Source organism: Pyxicephalus adspersus, chromosome 6, assembly GCF_032062135.1.
Source record: "Pyxicephalus adspersus chromosome 6, UCB_Pads_2.0, whole genome shotgun sequence".
NCBI lineage: Eukaryota > Metazoa > Chordata > Amphibia > Anura > Pyxicephalidae > Pyxicephalus > Pyxicephalus adspersus.
In genome coordinates, this window is record NC_092863.1 from 66847775 (window position 1) to 66856546 (window position 8772).

Consider the following 8772-nt stretch of genomic DNA (forward strand, 5'->3'; position numbering starts at 1 on the left):
TATGCTGGTACTATGCCTCCTAATCATTACATGATGTGTAAAATTCAGTAAACTGTTTTTCCATGAATGTATGGATTCTGGGTAGTAGCACTTCTCATCTTACTTGCAATTTTAAACTTTAAATATTTGTTATTTATAGGCCAGCACATGGTCACATTTTTCTGTATGTTAATCTAAAGTTTCAGTATATGGTGCAGTAAAACTTCTCTTGTGCAGGGTATATTTCTTAGTGTTGGATCCTATTCATTATATAGGGTGTTTGTACCCAACAACTTTTGTTCTGTATGCAATTATCAGTATTGGTTTGTGCCTGTTATGTATGGACAATGCAAAGTACCACTGATGTTATCTGTATGTCATGTGTATCTGGGATCTGGATCTTGTTCTGTATTCAAGGATGCTGGGCAGAACAAAACTTTTGTTCTTTCTTTAGTTCTCAGAACCCTTTCTCGAACCCAAATTTTAACTAATTTTAAAGTAAACACATTTTCTTTGACAATAGTGGTTGAAAAAAAAGGTGTGTAATAGAAGGTATTTGTTTTATGACAAACAGATAATTTTTAGTGCATCTACACATAACATGTTGCCCCTAGAGCCAAATGGCTACTGGTTTATCTGAAAATGACCACAGCAATGCATGACTGCAGAATTCATTGGTTGTCTCTGCTGAAAACCGCACAGCGTCTGTAGATGAGTGTTGGATGTTAGGTAGATTTGTACAATTGTCAGCATATTCTATATTTTTACACTTCTGAGGTCACTTCCACCTCCATGTTACCACAACATGATGTGACCCTTCAGTTCCAAATGCCTTGAAAACAAGTTTTTACAAAGTCACATTACCCTCTTAAGAGCAGAAAACAAAAAAAGATTAAACAGTTATAAAATCAGTTTTTAAAATAAATAAAAGCCCAGACTAAAGGTTTATATGACATATACAGATAGAACAATCTGTCTAAAACACACAAAACGCAAAAAAAAAAAAAAGTTAGCCTTAGAGAAGCATGGTGGCTAAGAGGATAGCACTCTGGCCTTTACAGCTCCAGGTCTCAGGTTCGAATCTCGGTCAGGGCACTATCTGCATGTAGTTTGCAGGTTCTCCCTGGGTTTGCATGGGTTTCCTCCGACATTTCAAAAACATGCAGTTAGGTTAACTGGCTTCCTTCTAAATTGCCCTACGACTGTAATAAAGATATATGACTATGGTAGGGACATTTGATGGACAGCTAGTGACATGAGTATGGACTTTGTAAAGTGCTGCATATTATGTTGGCACTATATAAACACTGTCAAATAATAATAATAAGCTTTCTTCTATTTTTGTGACAACTTTAATTCAACTAATACTTTTTTTTCTTGTAAATATCTTTGTAAAACAGAAACAAGTAAATGGAAAAACATGGTATCGTTCTTGATCAACCAATCTCCTTTGTTGCTATGGCTATACCACTTTACTCTGCACTATTTTTTTTAAATTGAGCCTGCAGAGTTTACCATAGAAGGTTTTCTGAAAGGAAAAGAGAAAAAAATTACCAGAGTTCATGACTTGCTTAAATGTAACTAGCTATAACCTGCAAGCATCTCTGGGAATAAAACATATAGGTGTTCATAAATCCCTCCTTAAACATACTGATGTCTCAATCTATTAACTAGGACACATGAAGAAAAGACTTGCATACACAAGCCCTAATCTTTAAACAGGTTCAATCATGAGCCGCCTTTATAAACTGTCATTTACCATCATTACACTTTTACAAAGTATGGATTTGCACAATATTAAATTAAACTGAGACATTACAAAGCGAGTTATAGTCATTATTACAAAAGTTTAAGCCTGTCGTGCACTATTTTCTATAGTCATTGGAAATCAAAGTATTGAAAGCATATTTCTAGGACATCAAAAAAACGTAATCAACTAACTTTTGATGTATATCAATGCCATTCAAATTGGTATTAACCACCCGACCGTTAAACCCGACCTTGGTTCGGGTCTATTGATTTTGCAAAAATCGATAGACCCGAACTTTTCTTACTACCTAATTTCTCTTACTTACCTGGTCCCCGCTGCAATGATCCATCGTCGATCGAAAAAAAAAAAATACTCATCTTCTCCCCGCAGCTCCTCCAGACACGTCTTGTATCTTCTTGCTTCATCCGGCGAGTGCAGTGACGATCACCGGCGTTTCCCGGTGACGTCGCTGCATGCGTCGGTGTGGGCATGAGGCGGGGCGGGAAATTCAAAATTTTGTATTGAATTCCTTTGCATTGAACTCAATACAAAAAAGCTGTATTGAGTCCAATACAAAGAAATCCTTATATAATATATATATAAAATATATTATTATACAGTATACCGAATTATCGCATTTTCAGTATTTTTCATTTATTTATGTATTCTTGTTTAAGCTGATTTTTGTGTATTTTAATTTTATTAAAAGTATTTTTTTTTTACATGACTGTGTTTCAAACATTTTTTATATTCATGATATCTACTAGACCCTTGTTCCGACATATTTCTGTAAGTTACAGGTCTACAATTTAAAAAAAAAAATTCATGAAAAACAGTGTACCGCTTTTGGTACAGAAATCTAGACATCAGTGTAACGCCCAGGTGGTTAATATAGGAAATACTACTTATAGCAAATCCTGACTTTTCATCATTCTGGCCTATTTACAAACTCCTCAGGAAGGCACAGATTCACTTCAAGAAAAACTCAACAATTTTATTGTTCTAATTTGAATACATATTTGTGAAACTGATCCACACAAGAAACAAAACCAAGCAATAGATCAGTAGGTAAACCCACAGTAATAAAGGGACTGAGATAGAAAACATCTGCAGATATGTTGTACATGAATTTTTAAGCAGCCATGGTGGATTCCTGGCACACACGAGATTACTGCATGTATCCAAGCAAAATTAATCTGGCAAGCCACTGCTCACATACCAGCATGAAAACGAAAAGCTTAACATTATAGTGTATGTACATTGAATAAACATAAGGAATTGTTCTTTTCGTTTGATTATCCTTTTTACATAGAAGAAATATAGAAGTGGTTGATTTGATGAGGAGGCATCTCCCACCCTTCACCAGGGTTACTTATTTTCAGCAAAAAGCGCCAAAGTCCTGAGCAGAAGTTCATGCATCAGGTTTCTTTGCAAACTTATATTCCTACATTCAAGTAGTATTTTGGTAGCCATCCAAGATAGACTACAGGTCAACATGACCAAGGAATATTTCTTTTGACCTTGACCACAGCAAACATCCACACTGCTCTTAATAGGTACAAGAATAATAATAAGGTCCACCCAATGCAATACTTCATTAGACAATTCTTGAGGGACCAACCTGTACCTCCACCATCTAGAATCAGTAGACTGTTTCCGTCCCATAACACCTGTACTTAATGTCTTGTGTAATTAAACCAAAATGCAGTAGTGTTTACTGTCTCCATTAGAACTTGCTAAGGGTCTTTAAGTTGTGTATTCTAGTTACCTGGATGACACCGGCCTCAATAAAGGGTCAAAGATTTACACCAAGCCTATAGCTGGTTAAGTCAGGGAAAGTTAGTGACTTAGTCAGTTGAAGAACTAAAACGTTGAATCAGGCAGGCATTATTGCATAAAAGAACAGGAAATGTAATAATCATTCTTAAACTACCAATATGCACTGGTGAACCGCCAAAAATGTGGAGCTGAGCATGTACTGTAAGAATTGGCTACTAGGATACCCACCAATCCCTTTGACATATACTTGCCAGGACTGAATGAACTCCCGTGTGCGTTATCCCGGCCAATCAGAATGACCAAAGATCATAAGGAGGAAATGATGAAGGAAACAAGTACAGCGGGGTTTAGCTCCGCTTTAAAAAAAAAAAAAAAAACTAGCTTTCTTTTGTTAAAATATGTATGACCAACCTTACCCTCCCCAAAATCCTTGTAAGATACATTTATCTTTTCCAGGATTATAATTGCCACCCTTTCGGTAATGTGCTGTTCTTTACTTTTCCTCTGTGAAAGAAGCAATTACTGTTCCAGGAAGAGGAATCACAAACCGTGAGGGTGGCACAGTGCTACTGCCCTTACCCTTATTCTTCCTATCAGACATCTTTACAGAGCCAACCACCTGACTACGCCCACTGACACACAATGCCTTTCACCTAACTCCATCCACCTCCTCCACTAAAAGCACATGCTGATCACCTGACCCCACCCACCTCCTGCCTCACTCCAGGCATACACAGGCTGTCTCTAGGATGCAGGTGTTTTTGTCCCAGCATTTATCTTTAATTCTACAATAACAGAACTTATACTGCCAATTGACCCTTACCCCTGGTCTTTGTGGTTTTTTTTCCCCAAAAACATTTTCAAACTACAATTGATGGTTATTTACCTACCTTTATGTTCACGTGCCAGAAAAGATAAGTAAACAGAGAGCACAGGTCCACTTTAAATAGGAACGTAGGGTATCCCCCCCCAAGCCACTTCAACACTTTTGCACAAAAGCTACTTCCCTTGAAAATAATGTACAGGTTGCTGTCATTACTTAAATTGACAGTTTACACAGTACAAAAGCTGCGCTTGTGCAGGTGATTCCAGATACAAAAGCTGAAAGTACGACAGATCTGACCGTGTAACTTGCATGCCCGCTTTGTCTATACCAGACATTCAAGGATTCTGTAAATACAATACAGAATGTATTGTTTAGCCACTGTCCCAGGAGAGAAGAGGTTGTGTGCAATGTCAATGCTGACCAAGAGTCGTACTTCCCCTATGTGGAGCCTCTGGGTCGTTTCCTTTAAAACTGAACTCCATTCAAAGATAAAAAGCATAAATTACTACAGCTTTAGTATTCATATGATATGCCGTCTTTCATTTCATGGCTCATTGAGAAATAAGAGGGGGGAGGGGGTAATAGGAAGCCAATTGTAAGTTTTGCTTAACTGAAGTACAGAAAGCTCAGGACTTCTGACCTGCCAGGAAGAGCCATGAATATCCCAAAAGTGAGATACAAATCCATGGCAGGGAAAAAAGCTTTCATATTTGTATTTCAGCAGTGTGTTTAACTGTTTTACTGAAGTTCAGCTGTAAATTGAATTATTATGACTTACTAAAAGTCATAATAAGGTTTTTTTTTTCTTTCTGAGTTGTTTGTGATCTTTATGATCAACCTTTGTTCATGATTGCGTACTTATAAACATTACACTTCAAATACAATTCTAACATGCAGGCCAATGTTTGCTGAATGCTATGAACAGTCCAACACAACCCTACCAGGGTCACATTTTAACAGAGAAGGCAACTAGCACCGGATAATGACAATGGCAGGTTCCATGATTCTGTAATGAAAACAATACTTCTAATAAAAAAGAAAGCTAGTGTAAAGCTACGTACACACGTCAAATTTTTATCGCCCGATAAGCGGCTCAGGGCGGATATCAGACGAGAACCATTCGTGTGTACAGTCTGCGTCGTTCCTCGTCCGTGGATTCGTCCTGGCCAGGCTACCGGCAGTTTTTAGGTTCAATAATGGCAGCCTGTATAGGTTCCACAAACTGACGCTATCCTCAGAATTATTTAAAAGTAATTTATCAAGCTTTCCTATGGGATATTAGGTCAAATGAAGTTTACAACTAAGTAAATTGTGTCAAATACCACTAAATCATTAACGTGCATTAAAAGATATTAAATATATATATGAGTGACAAAAGTTAAATAATTATCTTTTCCCAAACAAAAATCCCTCTTACAACTTAAAGTGGAACTAAAGTTCAGCTTTGAACATTGGCAATGCAGGCAGGTGGTTAATGTTATAGATTCTACCAGGTTTTAACCGTTTTGCTGATCAGTGCATAGAAGGGTTAAAATACAGCTTTTTTGGAACTCAACAAAATTTAGAACCTTATTATTGAAATGGTAATACTGTTGTTTGGATAATACTGGGAATTCCAGCCCAAGGAAGAAGACATTTATTTTGTGTGTTAATTCCCCCGCCTTCTACATTGTAAGCTCTTCAGGGCAGGGTCCTCTCCTCCTCCTGTGTCACTGTCCGTATTTGTCTGTCATTTGCAACCCCTATTTAATGTGCAGCACTGCGTAATGTGTTGGCGCTTTATAAATCCTGTTTAATAATAATATTATTTTCAGACAATCATACGTTTTTGTCTTAATACACCACTGGTGGTTGGTTTGGATTTTAGGTGGATTTTATGTCAGAAGGAAACTTTATATTTTTTTTATATAAAAGTGTAAGACTTAATGTGCTGTGTATTAGGTCTCAAGGTTAAGAATGCAATGTGGTTGAGGTCTTAAGGAAGAAACACAGACGTGCACTGTGATAACATGATGACACTGACTATAATGTTAGGTAAACACTAGGTATGCAGTTTTCTCCCAGCAGTACATTAAAGCTCAAATACCTACAAGGATGCACCAACCAGCTGTTAGATTAAAAAAAAAAAAAAAAAACTTGCCCCATCTATTTGACATTTTAGACAAATATTGACTGGCAATAATTGATAGACATTTACTTTTCTGATCAATATTTGTCTAATCAATAAAACATATTGCAGTTTATGTCTAGAATTGGCCAGTTCCCTAATCTACAGCTGCCTAATGATATCTATGGACATTTTGTCAGTGAACACAACATAAAAACATTTATTTTTGCACAATGGCAAGCAAACTAGATTACCCAAGACTGATTCTTGTTAACACTTGGTCTTCAGCCTTTAAAACAAACTTAGCAATTCTGTTAATATTAACTTTTCAATGTTACCTGACTGTTTGTTCTTTTCTTTTTTTGCTGACTGCAAACAAAAGCATTTAGTAACACACATGTGACATGAATAGGTGTTTTCTCTATTATATATTCTAGAACAGAAAAAAGTTATTCTGCTATTTAAAATCTTTTTACACTTGTAAAAAAGAAATTTGTCCGGAGTAGGCTATGACGTGACGTGTCTGTGAAAGTGATGAATTCATTAGCGGTCATTAATGGTAAACAAGCTTGAAGTATGAAAGACTGGCGATGTACTTGTAGTACATGCCAATTCACTTTGTAAAATGCAGAAGAAGCAAAGGAAGGGAGGATCTGAGTGGCTGCTACAGACAACACACAGGTTGGTTTGTTCCTATCATACACTTGTCATGAAAGATTTCCTTCACACGATTTTTATATAGAAACTGTATTGTAAAACACTCCTATCATGAGCATCACCTGAAAGGTTACCAGCAAACAACTAATGACTGCAAGTATCTGCTACATGTTTCATTGTTCTCATAACACATCCATATGTCAGCCTCTGTTTAACTCAATTTTCATAGAGCAACACCAAATGTTACAATGTAACTTTGGGATCAGTTGCCACAGATAAATGACAAAACTAAATAGAAAATCAATCAAGAAAATTAACAGCACAATTATTACAACCTTGCTGTTAGCAATCAGATACAAATAGGTATCCAACTTTTTAATCAGAATGCAATAAAAAGCTGCTATTCCCAACCATAGTTCCTTGAACTGTGACTGGCTGACCTCAGATTTGATGATATCTGTTCAGGGGCCAAATCCATATGGAGGGGCCAGCTTCATGACACCTATGATCTGTTGGCTTATCTTTGAGGTTGGTATTGGCAGCACTATAGGAGGACAATTTATGAGGCTTTTTTACCCCATTGACCACAAACAAGTGGTTTTAGCAAAGAGTTCCCATAAGACCTGAACATATTTCAGGGGTTTCTCAGGCTGACATAGAGTGTGTTATATATCCAGGAACATTACACCGATGCAGAGGATAATAAACAATGAGCGGTTCCAGAGTAAACAAAAGGAAAACATCCCAACTGACCGGGATGCTGTCTTTTATTGCACAGCATGTTCTGCTTTATTACATAAACCTGCCAACTATGAATTAGGAGATTGGGACAGTCCTGGCAATAAATAACAAGAGCCAAGGCATGATTTATTCCACTACTTCTCTAATGAAATAGAGGACTGAAAATTAAGACATCCTAGGTCCATGCTGGCCCACATTCACATGGGTGCTATACACTGCAATCACCACAAAATTCAACCAGGTCATCAGCAATCTTTACATTCGCCTCTAACGGGAATCTGATGTGAAGGTGTCAAGAACAATTCAGCGATTACAGCACAATTCATTTAACACTTTCACCACCAATTACTGCCAATCACATCCCGGATATAAAGTACAGAGCTTCTACTCTCATCTTGGAAGAGGAAAAAGGTGTATAATGCTGGACTATGTCATTGTTTTCTTGGTGTTCGATCAATGTAACAACATGCTTGTGATCAACTACGGATCTTCAATGCACCACTCACTTGTTCAATACTCCTTCACTCTCACTATTTTTTCACCACTTTATCAAAAAAATATTGGGTGTGAAATGATGGGATTTTAATATAACAGTCAATCAGCAGTTATAGCAGTTTAATATAGCAGTTACCCAAATGACAAAATAAAACTTGTTTACTTTTCAACAAAAAATTGGTTGAAATGAACAGGTCCACCTTGATGGATTCACAATTTTCATCTAACCAGTCGGTTGATAATGTATCACAGTGTATGGGCACTCATCTACCTGATAGATGAACTGGGAGAATAGCACAGCATATGGGATTCATCTGATCAATTATCTGGGAGCATTGCACAATGTATGGGCACTTATGTGGTTGATGGTCTATTAGCATGGCACAGTGTATGGGCACTTATGTGGTTGATGGTCTATTAGCATGGCACAGTGTATGG

General features: G+C 37.1%; 1 protein-coding gene across 1 annotated transcript in view; it reads right to left on the reverse strand.

Moving 5' to 3' along the window:
* The window catches only part of MAN2A1 (mannosidase alpha class 2A member 1), an 87790-nt gene that overhangs the window by 77730 nt on the left and 1288 nt on the right, over nucleotides 1-8772 (reverse strand). The gene's annotated exons all lie outside the window — the stretch shown is intronic.